This window comes from Ailuropoda melanoleuca, chromosome 2 (assembly GCF_002007445.2).
Source record: "Ailuropoda melanoleuca isolate Jingjing chromosome 2, ASM200744v2, whole genome shotgun sequence".
Taxonomy (NCBI): domain Eukaryota; kingdom Metazoa; phylum Chordata; class Mammalia; order Carnivora; family Ursidae; genus Ailuropoda; species Ailuropoda melanoleuca.
Window position 1 is genome coordinate 140,734,866 of NC_048219.1, and position 16,764 is coordinate 140,751,629.

Sequence of the window (16,764 nt, forward strand, 5' to 3'; positions counted from 1 at the left end):
AGGACCCTAGCCAGCCGAATCACAGATAAATCACTGAGGTTAGAAGGCAGCAAAACTGTGAGTGGGGGAGGGGGGCAGCTGACGGAGATGGAGAAAGAAGAAGGCACATGGAGGGTAACAACTTTGTGAAGGGTGGGTCACCAGCGTGTGGAAGCTTGGGACTTTTTGCCGCTAATGTCTCTAAAGACGCCTCAAATCCAGAACACCTTGAAAGCTTAGTTCCCATGAGGACTGCTGTACCATGACTTGATATCCGATCCTGTGACATCCCTGTCCCCTTCCTTACCTTTTGTGTGTTCTTAGAGTAACTCCCCCCCCCCCATTAATCAGATTGAGCAGATGGCCGTTCCTTTCACCCCCAACAGTATGACCCACAGTTGGGACCCGATTAACACTCGTTGAATTACACCGTAGGGATTTAAAAAGGAGAAAATGCAGTGTAAGTGGCTGTGGCCAAGCAAGGCTTTTGGAAAGAACTAGAACTTTAAGGGTGGGGGAAGAGTAGAGGGGGAGATAGTCCAGGCTCGGGACAGAGCGTAGTGAGTAATCCAAAGTTATGTCAAGGAAAAGGCTGGTTAGCGAGCAGCGATTGGGGACCGTGTTGGAATGCTGCAGCTTGAGAGCTTGTGGTTTTTCAGGCTGCCCCCTGCCCCAGTTTCCCCAAGTCATCATTTGGATTAGTCTGACCCCAAAACTTGGGAAAGACAAAGGATGACTACTAAAGAATCGCACTGTGCTGTGGAAGATGGAAAGGTAAAATTGTACTGTAATAGTCCTACAGACAGAATAATGTCGTAGTGGATTATTATGTTGTCTAAAAACAGTCTTTGCGAATGGTGAATGACACTTGTGAAATTTTCAGCCATTTACTTTGCAGTGCTTCCATTTCCATTCTATTTGGAGTGATGGTTTCTTTTCCAATGCCTCCCGTTTCCCTTCATCTTGGCAGTGGGAAATAGCCTGACAAGGTGCATTCAGGAACTCTCTCAAGGTCCAACTACTCAAAGTTCTCCAGAATTCTGGAAAGTTCCACTTCTTCAATTGTGTTAGTGTGTGTAGGAGGGGCGGGGAGAGAGAGAGCACAAGCAAGAGAGAGAATGGGAGCCAAAGAGAGAACAGGCAGCACTGGCCAGCTGCCATGGAGACAGACATCCGTGAAGAGGCATTTATGCAGAAACCCCCCAAGGGTGGGGGAATGCTCGAGGATAAAGCAAAACCCTTTCACATGCTTGAGCTTTGTACAACAAACCTGAATGTGGCTTATGCTCCCTTCTAAACCTACGTTTCCCAGCATTTTAAATTAATTTTTAATATTTCATTTACTTAAAAAACTAGGTAATGTGCTCATGGCACAGCATATAATATTTATGTGAGCCTTTGTAGTGAAAATCCAATCACTTTCTCATTTCTATGTCTCAGTCCATCAGGATCTCAGGATCTTTCTTTGGAGACAACCTTTCTGGGGTGTGTGTGTGTGTGTGTGTGTTTTGTTTGTTTTTACTTGACTTCCAAAAATAGTCCATGCATCAATTAGCAAAAGTATATATATATATATATATATATCTCCTTCTTCCTCTTCTTTTAAAGGTGAATGATAGCATACTATGCATACTATACTTAAATTTTTCATTATTTAATATGTATCTTGGAGATAATTCCAGGGAGTATAATTTCAGGACTTACAACGCTGCTTTATTTTTGAATGATTACACGGTATTCTATCATATGAATGTGTCATCATTTGTTTGACAGATTCTTTTTTTTTTTTTAAGTTATGTAGTCTTTATTTTTATGTAATCAAATGTTAATTGATTAATTATCAATTAATGAATTGTTAATAACATACACATTATCTTACCAGGGTTAGGAACATAATTGGCCTGGAACAAATCGGTGTTAATTAACTGTTTGAGAGCTCTGTCTTGTCTTTTCCTTTTCAGTTCAACAATAGCAACAGATCAGTTGGGCCCAGTTAGTTTATGAATCTTAAGATTTTTCTAAAATAAATTCTCCTGTTTTATGTGTCTTCTTCCTCATAGCAAGATCACAGCAGCAATGAATGCATTCTCAGGTGTTTGACAGATTTTCTATTAGAGGTAGTGTGGGCTGAATTTGTATCTCCAAAATTTACAGGCTGAAGTCCTAACTCCCAGTTCCTCAGAATGTGACTGTATTTAGAGATTGAGTCTTTAAAGAGGTAATTTAGGTTAAATGAGGTTATTGGAGTGGGCCCTCATCTTATATGACTAGTATTCTTATAAGAAGAGGAGATTAGGACAGAGACACACAGACACAGACACACACACACACACACACACGGAGGGAAGACCACATGAAGACACAGGGAGAAGGCTATCCTCTACAAGCCAGAGAGAGAGGCCTCAGCAGAAACCAACCGTGCTGACACTTTGGACTTCTAGCCTCCAGAATCATAAGAAAATAAGTATCTGTCTGGAAGCCCCCCAGTCTGAGGGGCTTGTTAGGGCAGCACTAGCGAATTCTGGTGGCTAGCCAAGTTGCACTCAAACTTTTGCTATTACAACTTACACTTGAATAGTTAACACTGTTTATATATCTGTATGGTAAATCCTAGAGGTAGAACTGTCAGGTCAGAGCAAAGCTGGGCTAAAATAAAAGCTCTCTTATTTATAGAACTGTGTGTAGGGAATTCAGAAAGCAGATAAGCCAGTTTTGTTATATACGTTGAGGCCCCGCTGAGTTAAAAAAAAAAAAAAAAGGCGCCAAAAACCAGGGCCTAGGAAAAAAAGAGGGCATTATAGCTCATAGAGTGTTAAAATGGAAAGACCTGTGGAAACTGTCTAGTCTCAATCCCCTAACAATACATATGAGGAAACTGAGTCCTTAGGAGACCACAACGTGAGCAGAACAGGGGCAGACCACAACATCAACCACCCCACCCCACCCCGCACTACAACACACCACACAACACAGCCAGGTCTCCTGAAGTCCTGTTGACATGACTTTTCACAATGCTTTAATCAACGAGCTGAAGTTTATTTGAGGGGAGCATAAAGGCTGATTTTGCCGTGGGAAGGATACTACAGTGGAGCCATTCTGAAATTAAGCATGAAACCTCTCCTCCAAGAGAATGCTTACAGATCCGCATTTCAGGCAGCAAAATGAAAAAGTTGCAATATCTCTCATCAAGCGCAAAAGCCAGATTTCTCAGAACTCATGTAACAGCCCATCACTTTGACAACAAGCAGAAGAGCTGCGTCTGTCAAGCCCTGCTCTGTGTCAGATGACACAGGTGCTTCCACACACTTTTTCTTGTCGTTACCACCAAAACGCTCATCTTTGGTTTCTTCACCTGTAACAGAGACAGAAAGAGTGCTTACCTCATACGTAAGGTTGTCCTTGGATGAAATGAGGTAGTCCGTGTATAGTACTTAGTGGCCTGTCAGGCAGTGCTTGGTACTCCCTGAGAATGAGCTGATCCCGTCGCTATCTCATGTCTTTCTCTACAGAATGCCATGAGGTAGGGACTTTTGTTCCTATTATAGAGATGAGTAAACTACGACTCAGAAAGTCAAGTAATTTGTTGTTCTATTGATTCTAATTTATTTTTATAACTTCATTATGAACAGCCTGATGCAGTTGTGTATGGGAGATAAATGTCATCGCCCCCGCTGGGGGTGGTTGGCTACCACTGAAAGCACGCTGTTAGAAACCCACTCTAAACCTGGCTACGGGCAGGGGCTGCAAGTCTCATCATCTGCATCCTCAGCCGGGCCTCTGTTGATGAGGGTAACACACATTAGAAACAGGTTTTTATTGGTGAAACGAGTGGCATGAAGAGGTTTGTAGGATAGGACTGCACCACCCTTTCCACCGCTGTAGGAACAAGATACAGGAGCTGGCTCGGCACACCCAGTGGCTCGACACTTCATTCTGGGACCCCCCCCCATTCATGGAAAACTCTGTCTGTGGGTCCATGAGAAGATTGGCTGACCCTGACTCACAATGGCTGAATTTGCAACGAGTGAAGCCTCAGTGGAAAATCTTGAAGGTGCACCTAGGGACATCATCCTTTATTGGAATGGCCTGTGTGACTGCTTCTGTCCAGCTTGCCAGGAATGTCTGTGTGTCTGCGAATTGCCTGCACTGAAGCATCACACTGTGTGGCAGGTGGCTGTGGGAGGAGCCGTGGCTCCCAGCCACCTCTAAGAGTGGCAGGCCACTGGTAGCCAGAGCAAGTGTTGAACGGTCGTACTGGCTTGGATCGCACAGATTGTGGCAGAATTGGAATGAGAACCTCAGTCTAGCTGACCCGAAAATGCGTGTTCTCAGCCAGCTCATTTTTCTACTTGATAATAGAAATAACTGGGGACACTCCTGATCATTCAGTTCAGGGTATTGCCATATAAAATGGCAAAAAAAAGTATCATAAAGGATTGAAAGGATTGATAAGATCATAAAGGATTGAAACTCCCTAAAATGGGAGTTTCTCTGTCTGAGCATCATGGATCTTAAGGGGCCCATGCAAAGCTTCAGCGCTCCAGGAATTCCTGAAAATTGTTTGCAACAGTTTTTGAATTATGTGACTGTGTGGAGTCATTTTTCATGATCAGAGTTCATAATTTTTCTAGAGAATCTCAAAAGAGTCTGTCTGTGACTCTACTGCCTAGAAATGTTTACTTCTGTTTTAGAAAATCAGGTAAAGACCTTCCATCTGCCCTCTAAAGACATTTTCCTAGACATCAGCACATGAATTTTCTCATGATTTACAGTTAGAGGTAAGTGGAGGGTGTTGTTGTCCTCATTTTGCTTAGCGAGGAATGGAAGTGCCCCAGAAGCTCAGATGATGCAGGGCCGGGCATCCTGCTGTGTGGTCCTGGCTCTGGAGCCGCTCTGGAAGGAGCCTTCCCCAGGGTCCATCATCGCGGGCTTTCTAGCTCCTTGGTGACACGATTCATCCCTGAGAGGGCCTCCCATGGTTCTGCCTCTGTGTTTCCTGCCCAGGCCACCTGCTTGGCCCGGAAGCTTCTCAGTTCTTCTTGCCCTGCGAGGCCCAGCTAGAGCTGAGCCCTGAGGAACAGCCTCCCTGCACCCCCACCCCCCAGCGGAAAGCTCTCTCCTCTTACTCTGCCCCCAGAAGGGCTTAAATGTGTGTAAGTGGGCGAAGGTGAAGCGTTTACCATGGACTGCCTGGGATTGCTTCTCATATTCTTGCGTCTGTTCCCGGTGTTGGCCAGGTCACCACTGTCCGCGGAGCTCCCGGAAAGCTAACAATCAGTGATGCGTTTTTTAGGCTCTGTCCTCACCTGTTGAGGCAGGTCCTTCTGTCCCCCTTTAGGTCATCCTTATTGTTTCTGAGAGCCCCCCAGGGTGGCCCATGTGTGGCCTGAGCACCACTCCCACCCTCCTGCACCGACTCTGCCCAATGGTGACGGCTCCTTGTGGCGGCCCCCGTGCTCACGGAGTTCCTGAAACTTGCTGCCAAGGATGCCTGCCAGAGCCCATTTGCACCAGGGCCTCGGAGACAAGACTACTCTGGCTTTTCTGTTCACACTGCAGGAGACCCTCAGGGGTGGCCTTGAATTGGCCTCTCAGCTAAGTGGGGGGCAGCCCCTGATCTTCATCTCTGTGGTTTCTTTGTTTCATGCGTCTAGAGCAGTGGGGCTTTGCTCCCAGTGGCTTATGGAGTTTTATCTTGATAGCTCTTTTCCCAGTTCACTTGCCGGCCCCTCGCCCAGCATGCCGCTGGAGTCCATGGGGACATATTCTAGGGTACCATCCCTGGTCCAAAGTATATTTTCTTACCTCTCTTTGTCTTAGGGTAGATTCTTTGTAGAAGGTCTCTTGGTAATAATATGCCACAGGCAGGTCCTGGCTGCAGGTTTGCCACAGCCCCTCTTGGAACCCTTGCCGTAAACTTACGATGCTGGCCCTTCTCCCGTGTCCAGACGAGGAAGCCCTAGCCCAGAGGGGCGAGATAACTTGCTAAGGTGGCCCAGAAAATTAGTGGCAGAACCAGGCTTCCCGACTCCCAGCTTACTGATTCTTCCGCAGATCAGTGGCTTTCCAGCTTTCTCTCTCTTTTTAAACCCAGTGTACCTCTTTCTTGGTAAATGAAATCATTTGAGAAGCCCAACATGTCAAACAAATATGGCTGGGGCGGCTCTAGATGAAGCTGAGGAGAACGTGGCCGTTCCCACAGCTCCACTGCCCCTTCCTCAAAGGCAGCTGCGCCCTGAGCTTTATCTGAGGAGGGACTCTGAAAACACTACTCCCAGAACACCCAGTCCCACCCAGAACACCAACCAGCCCCCATTCCATCGGAAAGGGATGCAGGTTCATTTTTCCACAGGCCAACAAGTACTGCAATTTATCTGGTGGTGACTTATTCTTTCTCTCTCCCGGCCACATCGCTCGAGTCACATCTCCAGGGCTCTGAGTCTTTAATCTTTCACTTACCCCTCTTCCCCATGAGCTCCTTTTACTGAGACCCTTTCATCCTGGCAGGTGATCCCACAAGCCTTTAAGGAGTGGTAAAATGATATGGAGAAATAATCAGAGGCCCCAAGGCTGCCTTAGGTGATGTTTGTTCCGTCTCCCCCGCCCTCCCTCTGAGCTTTGGGTTTTCTATTCAGGCTCATGAATGCCACACCCGGGGCATTCCAGCTGAGCTCTCTGTAGCTGAGCCAGAGTTCGTAGACAGCTGGAGAAAAAATGTGCTGAAGAAGCAAGACCTCCATGCTGTTATCCTGTTGGGACTCACCCCAGTAGCTGCAGTCAGCCTAGCGTGACCAGGTGCTGAAACGGTCTGCTCTGTGTGGTGAAAAATGTGAGGCTGGCGAGCAGTCCCCAAAGCCCTCGGCCTCGGTCCTCATCCCTCCCTGAGTCAGGAATGACTGCAGAATGAGCAAGCATCAAGGATACAGGAAGGACTTGCCAGAGTGAGAGAGGTATGTGGGAGCCATTCAGGATGACTCATGAGATTTCCACCTGATAAAGGAACGCCAGCCCTTCCTGGATATGCGTTAGGAGACGCTTAGCTCTTGAAAACCCTTCCCAAATGCCACACACTGCAAACTCCAGCCTGTTCCTGTTCTCCAGGTAGGGAAAAACAAGACTACAGAAGGGAAATGGATTCCAAAAAATGACACTTAGAGACACCTTCATGCCTCAGGTGCAGATTCTAGGTTAAAATGGCTGTTGGTCCCGGGGTAGACTGTTCCAGAGTGTGGCCACTTGTCTGCTCTTCCTGAAGCTATGCATTCCATAGTTGATGGCTATTTCTGTGGCCCCTTTCCAGATGGCAGCTCTGGGGACTTGATGAGTAATCATAACCCACATTTCCATGGCAGTTTCTAGATCCAGAGCACTTTCCCATATATATAGCAGTCAGGGTTCAGCGCAGCCCACAGAATTGAGTAGTTTAAGCAGAAAGGGATTTAATATAGAGAATGAGGTGCACAAGGAGCAGGCTTCAGGCTGGGCCTCCAGGAATGACCCCCAGAGCTGTCTCCCAGACCTGGCCTTCCCAGAGACCATCTCCTTTTGCCACAGTCAGGAAGCCACTGCCAGAAATGTTTGCTCCAAGAATATACTACCTTCGTTATAAAGTGGGGATCGAGTTGTGGGCTGCAGTGCCACATGACTCCAGTTTTGATCGGTGCCAGCAGAATGCATACCTCATGCTCACCTCTCTCCCATCTTAACTTTTAAAATTCAAGCCCTGTGCAAGGACATCTGGTTCGTAGAACCAAATTATATCTGGAAGCATAGCTGCAAGGGAGCCGGAAACAAGGTTTTAGCTTTGCAGTACAGGAAGGCACAGAGAAAATTGGAGATGTCGATTCTGTATCTGCCCACACTATATCTCACTTAATAGTCACAGGAAGTCTGAAAAGTGATGGGAGAAGGGCTAGCCTCATGTAGCACATGGACAGAGGGGGCATGATGATGTGGTTAGAGAAGAACAGGGAGGGGAGCAAGTGAAGTTTGTGTTGAGGTCTCCAGAATCCAAGGGCCTCAACTAGATGAGGGGCTGAGCAGGGATAGTGTTCCAGGCAGGCAGAGAGGTGCGCAGAAAGCTGGTGAGCCTGGAGGGAGCGTGCTGCAGGTGCAGAACAGAACTGAAGGAGCAGGGGGTGTGTGTGGGGGGCAGGGAGAGGAGGAAGTGGAATGAGGCTGGAGAGGCTCCAGCGACAGATGGTCAAGCCCTGGAGGCCTCATTGAGAAATTTGGCCTTTGTCCTAAGAGCGAGGGGAAGCCACTCAAGGGTTTTATGGAGGGGAATGGTTGGTGAAGGTGTGCGTGGGATGTGATTGTATTTAATTTTGCAGAAGTCACTGGCTTCAGTGTGTCCTGATGCCATGCCTGTATTTGCCCACAATTGCCATCAAACCACCATTCTCCTATATTACTAAAGGGGTTTATTTCTGCATCGTTCCCATTCTTTCCTTCCAAGCAATAGAAGAAGGAAACAACAGCAAGATGAGGTCTACAAATCTGGGAAGGTATTTATGGGGTTTTTGTTGTTGTTGTTTTTACGTTTGTATAAATAAAAGCTCCTGGGTAAACCATTAATTTCCTTTTTTGCTCCTCTAGGATGTTAGGAAGGGCATTCAGTGTGAGCTGTTCGAAATGCTTCTGCAAGTTGTTCTGTGGGTGGCGTTCAGTGAGGTGTGGAAATGAATCAGCAGGCGAGGCCCCTGATGTGACTCTCGTCCTCTAGAAATCCGGGAGCACTGGGCTGCTGTGGCCCCCGGTGGGCAACAGCTTGGTGGGGGGTGGGTCTCCTCTCACTGCTCAATGACTCGGGGGCTTGCCAGCACACAGTTGGGGCCTCACTTCAGAGATCAAAGGGCAGACATTTAAGTGGCAGATGTGACCGGGCTCTGAAAAGGCCACCGGTTCTAACACAATTGGCCCCTGAGACTCAACTTCCTCCAGAGCTTTTCTTCTCTCAAGGAGCCAGCTCTGCTAGCCCTTCCTCCAGGAGGCCTGCATGCGGTGTCCAGGTCACGGTCTCAGCTGGATGGAGACCCAGGCTCCAGGTCCTGGGTTCCTAACCAGCTGGTGAGCTCCTTGCAGGAAGGGATCACATCTTTTAAATGTTACTGTATTCCTTACCACATTCATCTCGGTTGGCTCATGGTCTGAATTCAAAATAGTCCCCAGTCAGGATATTTTTTTACTTCCTTTGGGTCATGGCTGTGGGGTGGGGTGTCTATGGACTGCAGGTTCAAAACATTTCAATCCTCAACAGGCTTCTCAGAAGTGAACTTCTTTCTGATTCTCCCAGGCCCACACCCTGGGGGGTTGTCCACACTGGGCCTGAGACCAGTGGTCAGGCGCAGGCCGTGTGCTTTGTGAGGTGACCCCTGGGATGGCGCGTGGAAGCAGCTGCAGTCCTCGTGGGCACGGCCTCCCCCTTCCTGCAGAGTTGTGCAGAGCCAGAGTTGGTCTGCAGGTGCATTTTGAGGCAGAGTATTAACAACCATTTAAATGTGTGGGCCAAAGACATTGATGTTTCTTACTTGCCCCGCTTTTCTTTCATTGGTTTCCCAGAACAACTACTACGGTAGGAGCCCTATAGACGTGATATGGTCCCCATGCTGATTGCCTTTCAAAGCCACTGTGACCCACCGGGGGAAAGTATTGGATTGTAGCAAACTGGTTTCTCTTCGTATGAACGACCAGAATGTGTTGGGTTGGGTACTCTGGAGCTTACTCCTTTGCTCATTTGGAACATTCCTTGGTCATTTCTGCTTCCCCATCTATGGCTACCCAATAGGAATAAAAACTCCAGAGAACCATTTTTATTTATATACAGGGGATTCTGAGAAAAAAACAGCAAGGAGCCAAAGATAACAATGAAGTGATAAATGATTAATGAAGTAAAACATTATGCACAGATAGTTTAGTCAAATTCATAGGGACGGAAAGTAGGCTGGTTGTTTCCAGGGCTGGGGGGAGGGGAGGACGGAGAGTTGGTGTTTGATGGGTGCAGAGTTTCATTTTGGGGAGATGAAAAAGTTCCGGGGGTGGATGATGGTGATGGTTGTAAAACAGTTCATGCCCCTGAACTGTGCACCAGAAATGGCTAAAGTAATAAATTTTGTGTTATGCATATTTTGCCACAATGAAGAAAAGTTAAATAAAACCATTTGGACGGCATTGTCTCGATGAGGAGACGCTAAACTTGTTGACTTTTAGCTTGGGTGGTGTGTGTGTGTGTGTGTGTGTGTTTGTATTAAAAGTGACCAGTTTCCTGAAAACACATAACCTACTCTTGGCCAAGAGGCTCTTTTCCTGTGCTGTCGTGCATCCTGAAGTTGTCTCCACTGTGTGTTGGTCAGGAAGTAGGTGACTCATGGGGTCTTTATGACAGATCCCTGAGTCACACACACACACACACACACACACACACACACACACACACACGAGTCACTACCCCCACGCCCAGAGGCTTCTAATACAGGCAGTGATTAGGACGCCAGGGACGTGTACCTGGGCATGGCTGGGGTGCCTGGCGGGGGTGCCTGGTGCGGTTGCCGCGCACGTTCCTGAGAGGCCCGTCCGGGGCTTAGCGGTAAACTGCGGCTGTGGCGATACTTCTCAACCCCTGCTCAGCGTTACCTCCCTCTCGGCCTCTCTTTAAGGCCAACCTGAATGGCAACAGCAGTGGGAAGCAGTTGGTACTGGGAGCACCCGGTGCCCACTTGACCGCTGTGGCCACGCCTGCTTCAGGGAGGGGCCTCTTTATACTTCTGTGTGAGTGACACTGCGCGTAGGAATACGGAACAGCAGGTGTGTGGTGGCTGTCACACGGTTAACGGTCAGGTTAACCACAGGGCTGGTGTGGCATCTCGGTGAGTTGAGGAACTACTCACTTACGGAAAAAAAATGGACGACTGAGCTAGATGATAGGAGACCTGGGTTTAGACTTGGCTGTGACACTAGTTTCATTTCCATGGCAAGTCCCGTAAGCTCTCTGGCCTCGGTTTCCTCCCAGATCAGGATGGGCGGTACACAGCTCCTGCACGGCCTACCCCTGCTGTGCCCACAGCAGACACTTCTCCCTGCTCACAGCACTCTCCCCGGAGCCCCGATGCCCGCTCATGGTCCTGCTCAGACAGCTTCTCCCATCATTTTCATTGAATCGGAGTTCGTTTAAAATGACGCCTATTTGTCACCTTAAAGGCTAAATTGTTGGTTCTCAATTTTATTTATTTTTATTTATTTTTAAAATTTTTTAGTTAACATATAGTGTAATATTTGTTTCAGGAATAGAAGTTAGTGATTCATCACTACATATAACACCCAGTGCTCATCACGAGTGCCCTTCATACCCATCACTCATTTAGCCCATCTCCTGCCCACCTCTCTTCCAGCAACCCTGTTTGTTCTCTGCAGTTAAGAGGCTCTTATAGTCTGCCTCCCTCACTTTACCCCCTCTTCCCCTATGTTTATTTATTGTTTCTAAAATTCTGTATATGAGTGAAATCATATGGTATTTGTCTTTCTCTGACTTATTTTACTTAGTATAATATTCTCTAGTTCTATCCAGGTCGTTGTAAATGGCAAGATTTTATTCTTTTTGATGGCTAAGTAATATTACATGGTGTATATATCTATCATATATATGCATATATATATATATATACACACACATATGTATACCTATTTGTGTATATATGTATATAAGTATGTATATCTATTTTATGCATATATGTGTGTGTGTGTGTAGATAGGTAGATATAGATAGATAGAACTAGAGAATATTATACTAAGTGTAACAAATCAGTCAGAGAAAGACAAATACCATATGATTTCACTCATATACAGAATTTTAGAAACAATAGATAAACATAGAGGAAGGGGGATAAAGTGAGGGAGGCAAACTCTATACACACACACACACACACACACACACACACACACCACATCTTCTTTATCCATTCATCAGTTAATAGGCATTCGGGTTCTTTCCATATTTTGGCTACTGTGGACATTGTTGCTATAAACATTGGGGCACAGATGCCCCTTTGAATCAGTACTTTTGTATCCTTTGGGTAAATACCTAGTAGTGCAATTGCTGGGTCATAGGGTAGCTCTATTTTGAACTTTTTGAGGAACCTCCTTACTGTTTTCCAGAGTGGCTGTACCAGCTTGCATTCCCACCAGCAGTGTAAGAGGGTTCCCCTTTCTCCATGTCCTCACAAACACCTATTGTTTCCTGTGTTGTTAATTTTAGCCATTCTGACAGGTGTGAGGTGGTACCTTACTGCAGTTTTGGCTTTGGTGCCCAAGCTTGGAGACTTCAGTGATTTTATCTTTTTTTAAAAAAAATATTTATTTTGTTTTTATTTTAGAGAGAGAGAGAGAGCGGGGTGGAGCAGAGGGAGAGAGAGAGATCTCAGGCAGACTCCCCTTGGAGCATGGAGCCTGACATGGGGCTTGATCCCACGACCCTGAGATCAGACCTGAGCCAAAACCAAGAGTTGGATGCTTAACTGACCGTGCCACCAGGTGCCCCCTTCAGTGATTTTTTTTTCCTTTCTTTCTTTTCTTAAAAAAAGATTTTATTTATTTATTTGAGAGACACAGAGAGAGAGAGAGAGAGAGAGAGAGAGAGAGCACGAGTGGTGGGGGGTGCAGAGGGAGAGAGGGAGAAGCAGACTCCCTGCTAAGCAGGAAGCAGGATGCTAGGCTTGATCCCAGGACCCCGAGGTGAAAGCAGATGCCTAAGCTACTCAGCCACCCAGGCGGCCCTCAGTGATTTCATCTTAATGGATATTCTGATCTTAGCCTTTTCCAGTTCCACACCTCAGTTTCCCCACCAGAAAGCTAGGCACAGTATTATCCACCAGGCAAGAGGTACCCAGAAGAAATGGACTCGAAGTAGTTACAGCTTATGGTGGTTTATGACATCGCCAAGTGTTCACCTGCACTGCTGATGAGCAGAAGGTCATGACCTTGTCTTTGACTTCTCTTTGGGTTTTGTTAGGGAAGGTACAAGAGAAGAGGTGTTGGCATTTTGCCTCTAGGAAGAATTTTGATTAAGGATAAACATATTCCAAGATGCTGTGAAGTTGAAGTCACAGGAATGCTAAGTGATTTCTTGGCATCAAAAATCAATCTCTTTCATGTCAGTCCTAAAAAAAATAAACACTTTTACTTTCTTTGGTACCGGGAATAGCCAGGTTGGCTTCAGCTATTACAGCAAAAGCTTTTAAAATAATTACTTCTAGAATACGATAATATTAATGATTAGCTTTGTGTTAAAATTGAAGAGATAAGTAGTTAAATACGAAGAATAATAAACCTTGGAAGTGTCATTGTGTAACAAGTTTGCCCTTTAAAAGTATCATTTTTCAATGATTTTGCTCATCGTGAATAGTTCAGGGAAAATTAAATCCCTCACTAAATAATCCTCTTTCTACAATTGAGGTAACTTCTTAAAATGATCTTTGATTTTCATACATTAGAGTCAGTCCCCTTCAAAACAACAGATTTTTTTTTTAAGTAATTACATTCTCATTTATGGAGTACCTTCCTTGTGCTGGGCTGCATGCGTGCACCATCTTATTAACTCTGCAAGCAGCCCAGTGGAGACATAATGACTATTATCATCCCATTTTAGAGATGAAAAAAACTGAGGCTTAGAGAGGTTAAGTAATTGGTCAAGTGAACATAATACATAAATGGCAGACCTGAGATTTGAAGCCGGGTCTGTCTCCTTAGGAAACAAAGTATCTGACTGGTTGCTCCAAGAGCTAGAGAGTTCTGTTAGTATGACGCTAATTACTGAAGGGGTCTGGATTCATTTCACTCCCCAGTAACATCAGCAGCACCTGTTCTAAAAAATGTGTGCGTGAATGCGCATGTGTGTAAAAACGTGAAGGATAAACGGAGGGAGAAGAATGGGAATCCGGTGGGCTTCTCAAATGCAAAGTTTTTTGAAAAAGCTCTCTCCCAGGACTGGTTTCTGCCTGGGCACAGGCGGACCTGCAGAAGGTGGAGGGCAGCTGGCGGCTTCCCTCTGAAGAGGGTCTGGCGTGGGCTCCCGGGAGGCCCCTGGGAAGAGCAAACTGGTCTGTTGGGAATGTTTTTGGTAATTAAATTAAGGGTAAGGGAGGCTTTACTGAAAATTCTGTTTGGTGGCTGAGAACTAAAACTTCACACCGCTGCTTCCTGCTCTTTGATTGTTGCTGCAACTAATATAATAAAAATCAGAATTTTTTTTTCTTTTTTCAAAGACACTTCTTAGGTAAAAATTCAGAGAGGTCTACATTTGCTTTATCTCTCTCTCCACACACCCACATCCACACCCACATCCACACACATATACATATACACACATACATACACATCCACACATACATTCATACACACACATATGCGCACACACACGCATGCATGGAGTTGACAAGTTAAGCTATCTCCCCTTCATCATTTATCTCCTAAAAGCAAATTCATTCTCCTACCATCTCTTATGTTGATCACATCCAGGAATTTAAACATCGATCTATCAGGAGTACCATTAATCAATCTACAGTCCAGATTGAAATTTCCCAATTGTCCCAATCATGTCCTTATAGAATTTGTCAACAACTTTCTGACTCAGGATTCCACAAGATTTGTGCGTGGCATCCTTTCATCTGCTACAGTTTCTCAGCAATTTTTTCCCTATTCTTTATGTCATTGACGTTTTTGAAGTGTGTAAGTGAGTCGTTTTGTGAGAATTTCAATTTGAATTCAACTATTTTCTAATAATTAAATTAATGAGACCCAGTTGAAAGAGTCCAGTGACCCAGATGGTATTTTTTATATTATATTTATGTATTACCTATATTTATGTGCAAATATATCAATATATATTATTAAAACCATAGTTTTCCAATTATGTAATTATGTAAAACTTAATGGCTTTAAAAAGCACAACATAACAAATGACGTTCCCCTGCCCCAGTCTCTTTCCCTAAGGTGACACTGTTGACAAGTTTCTGATTTTGTCCTGAAAAATATCTGTAGGTATACTGCCATATCCATCTCCCTGTTTATATGTGCCTTTTTATTTACACAAAAGGAGTCGTCATGCAACGAAAAGCTTAGACCTTTGAACCATCTTTGTGTTTCAGTGAAGGGAGGTTCCCAGGGTGAAATGAATCCTAAGGTTGTTCCCTGGTTTGAAGAAAATCTCCGTGTGACTGCTTTCCATCACCTTTGTGAGAAGCCTCCGTGGGCTTACACGGAGACACAGCCTTTGGGTGATTAATACAGACCAAGGTCAGCATACACAGTGGTTGTCTGGCATTGGCCCACTTAATCAGACAGCTCCTTTATGGGGTTGATTGGGAAAAATTGGTCGTTGATTAACTCAGGGAAGCTTTTAACAAGGCTGAATTCAGGAATGAAGGGAAGAAAGGCCTCTGCTAAAGACGATGGTTAGTGTGGCTTCCTTTTTTTTTTTTTTTTAACCCATTAGGCTTTTTAAAAAAATGTGGTAAAATTCACATGACATAAAATCTACCATTAGTGACATTTAGTAAATTCACAATACGGTGCAACCATCACACTATCTAGTTCCAAAACATTTCCATTCCCCCAAAGGAAACCCTGCATTCTTTAGCAGTCGCTCCTTACTTCCCTCTCTCCTCAGTCCCTGGTAACCACGGATCTGCTCTGTCTCTATGAATTTGCCCGTTTGGGATAGTTCATATAGGTGGCATCATATAATGGGGGGCCTTTTGTGGCTTCTTCCACTCAGCGTGATGTTTTCAGGCTTCATCTGTGTTGGTGCATGTATAAGAGGCTCCTTCCTTTTCCTGGCTGAGTAACGCTCATTGTATGGATGACTATATGGAAAAAATCCATTTATCGGTCGATGGCCCACTTTGGAATATCGCTGCCAACCTTGGATCAAAGGGACTCTCCTGTGTGGGACTGCTTTAAATTGCACAAACCATGAACCCTGTCAGTAATTTTCTTAGGTCAAGAGTTTGGTAGGCCAAATCAATTATTGAAAAATCATCAGGTCTCTGCTGACTAATAGCTGATTGTCTCTGGAAGGTAGGAGAGAGAATGACTCCTTGACCAGAAAGTAGAGCTTCTAAGGTTTCTGACAAGTTTTCTGCCTTCCTATTCCATGAGCCCTTTTACTGTGGCCCCTGTTGGGCAATCCTCCCCCCCCCACCCCCGCCCAGACCTCCACGCTGCTCAAATAATCGCCTGAGTCATGCGTCAGCCAGAGTGGAACAGCCAGGCCTCACAGGGCAGCTTAGGGCTGGGGCGGCCACGAACACCACTGTTGATGCCAGCTCCCTTGTCCGCACCAAGAACTGCTTCCCTTGCTTCCCGTCTGCTTATTACTTGAAAAACCCAGGAAAAGTCCTCCTCTTCAAACAAAAGATTTCCAAATTTCGGCTGTCAGTAATGGACTGCCTGCTATTTATGCCAACCTACATTTATACTGTGGCTGTGTGCGTGTGCGTGTGCGTGTGTGTCTAAAATCACCCAGACGGGGATTAGCAAGAGACTCCTTAAGAATTCATTTGATGGCTAATGATGGAAAATCCCAGGATTTAAAAGGAGCAGGAGAAAAAAAATGCCCGCCTTGTTTTCCAGACGGATGCAAAACCTTCACCTTCCCTATAATTAAAGTCTTGAGGCCTACCGTGGGGTGGGGAGGGGAGGAAATACAGGCCCCGAGAGCAGGAAGATAATGTCAAATCGCTGATCGCTCGGCGGCACCGAGCATTGTCTAGCAGATGAAATGTGATGAGGAAT

General features: G+C 45.6%; 1 long non-coding RNA gene across 1 annotated transcript; it reads right to left on the reverse strand.

Annotated features, from left to right (window-relative positions):
- Positions 1 to 2,972: 2,972 nt before the first annotated feature.
- On the reverse strand, positions 2,973 to 6,893 carry LOC105241443. Its single transcript, XR_860499.3, has 4 exons — positions 6,743 to 6,893; positions 5,785 to 5,938; positions 5,160 to 5,246; positions 2,973 to 3,331 (listed from the first exon to the last, which is right to left on the reverse strand). It is a non-coding gene; the product is annotated as an uncharacterized LOC105241443 (long non-coding RNA).
- Between the last annotated feature and the right edge of the window lie 9,871 nt (positions 6,894 to 16,764).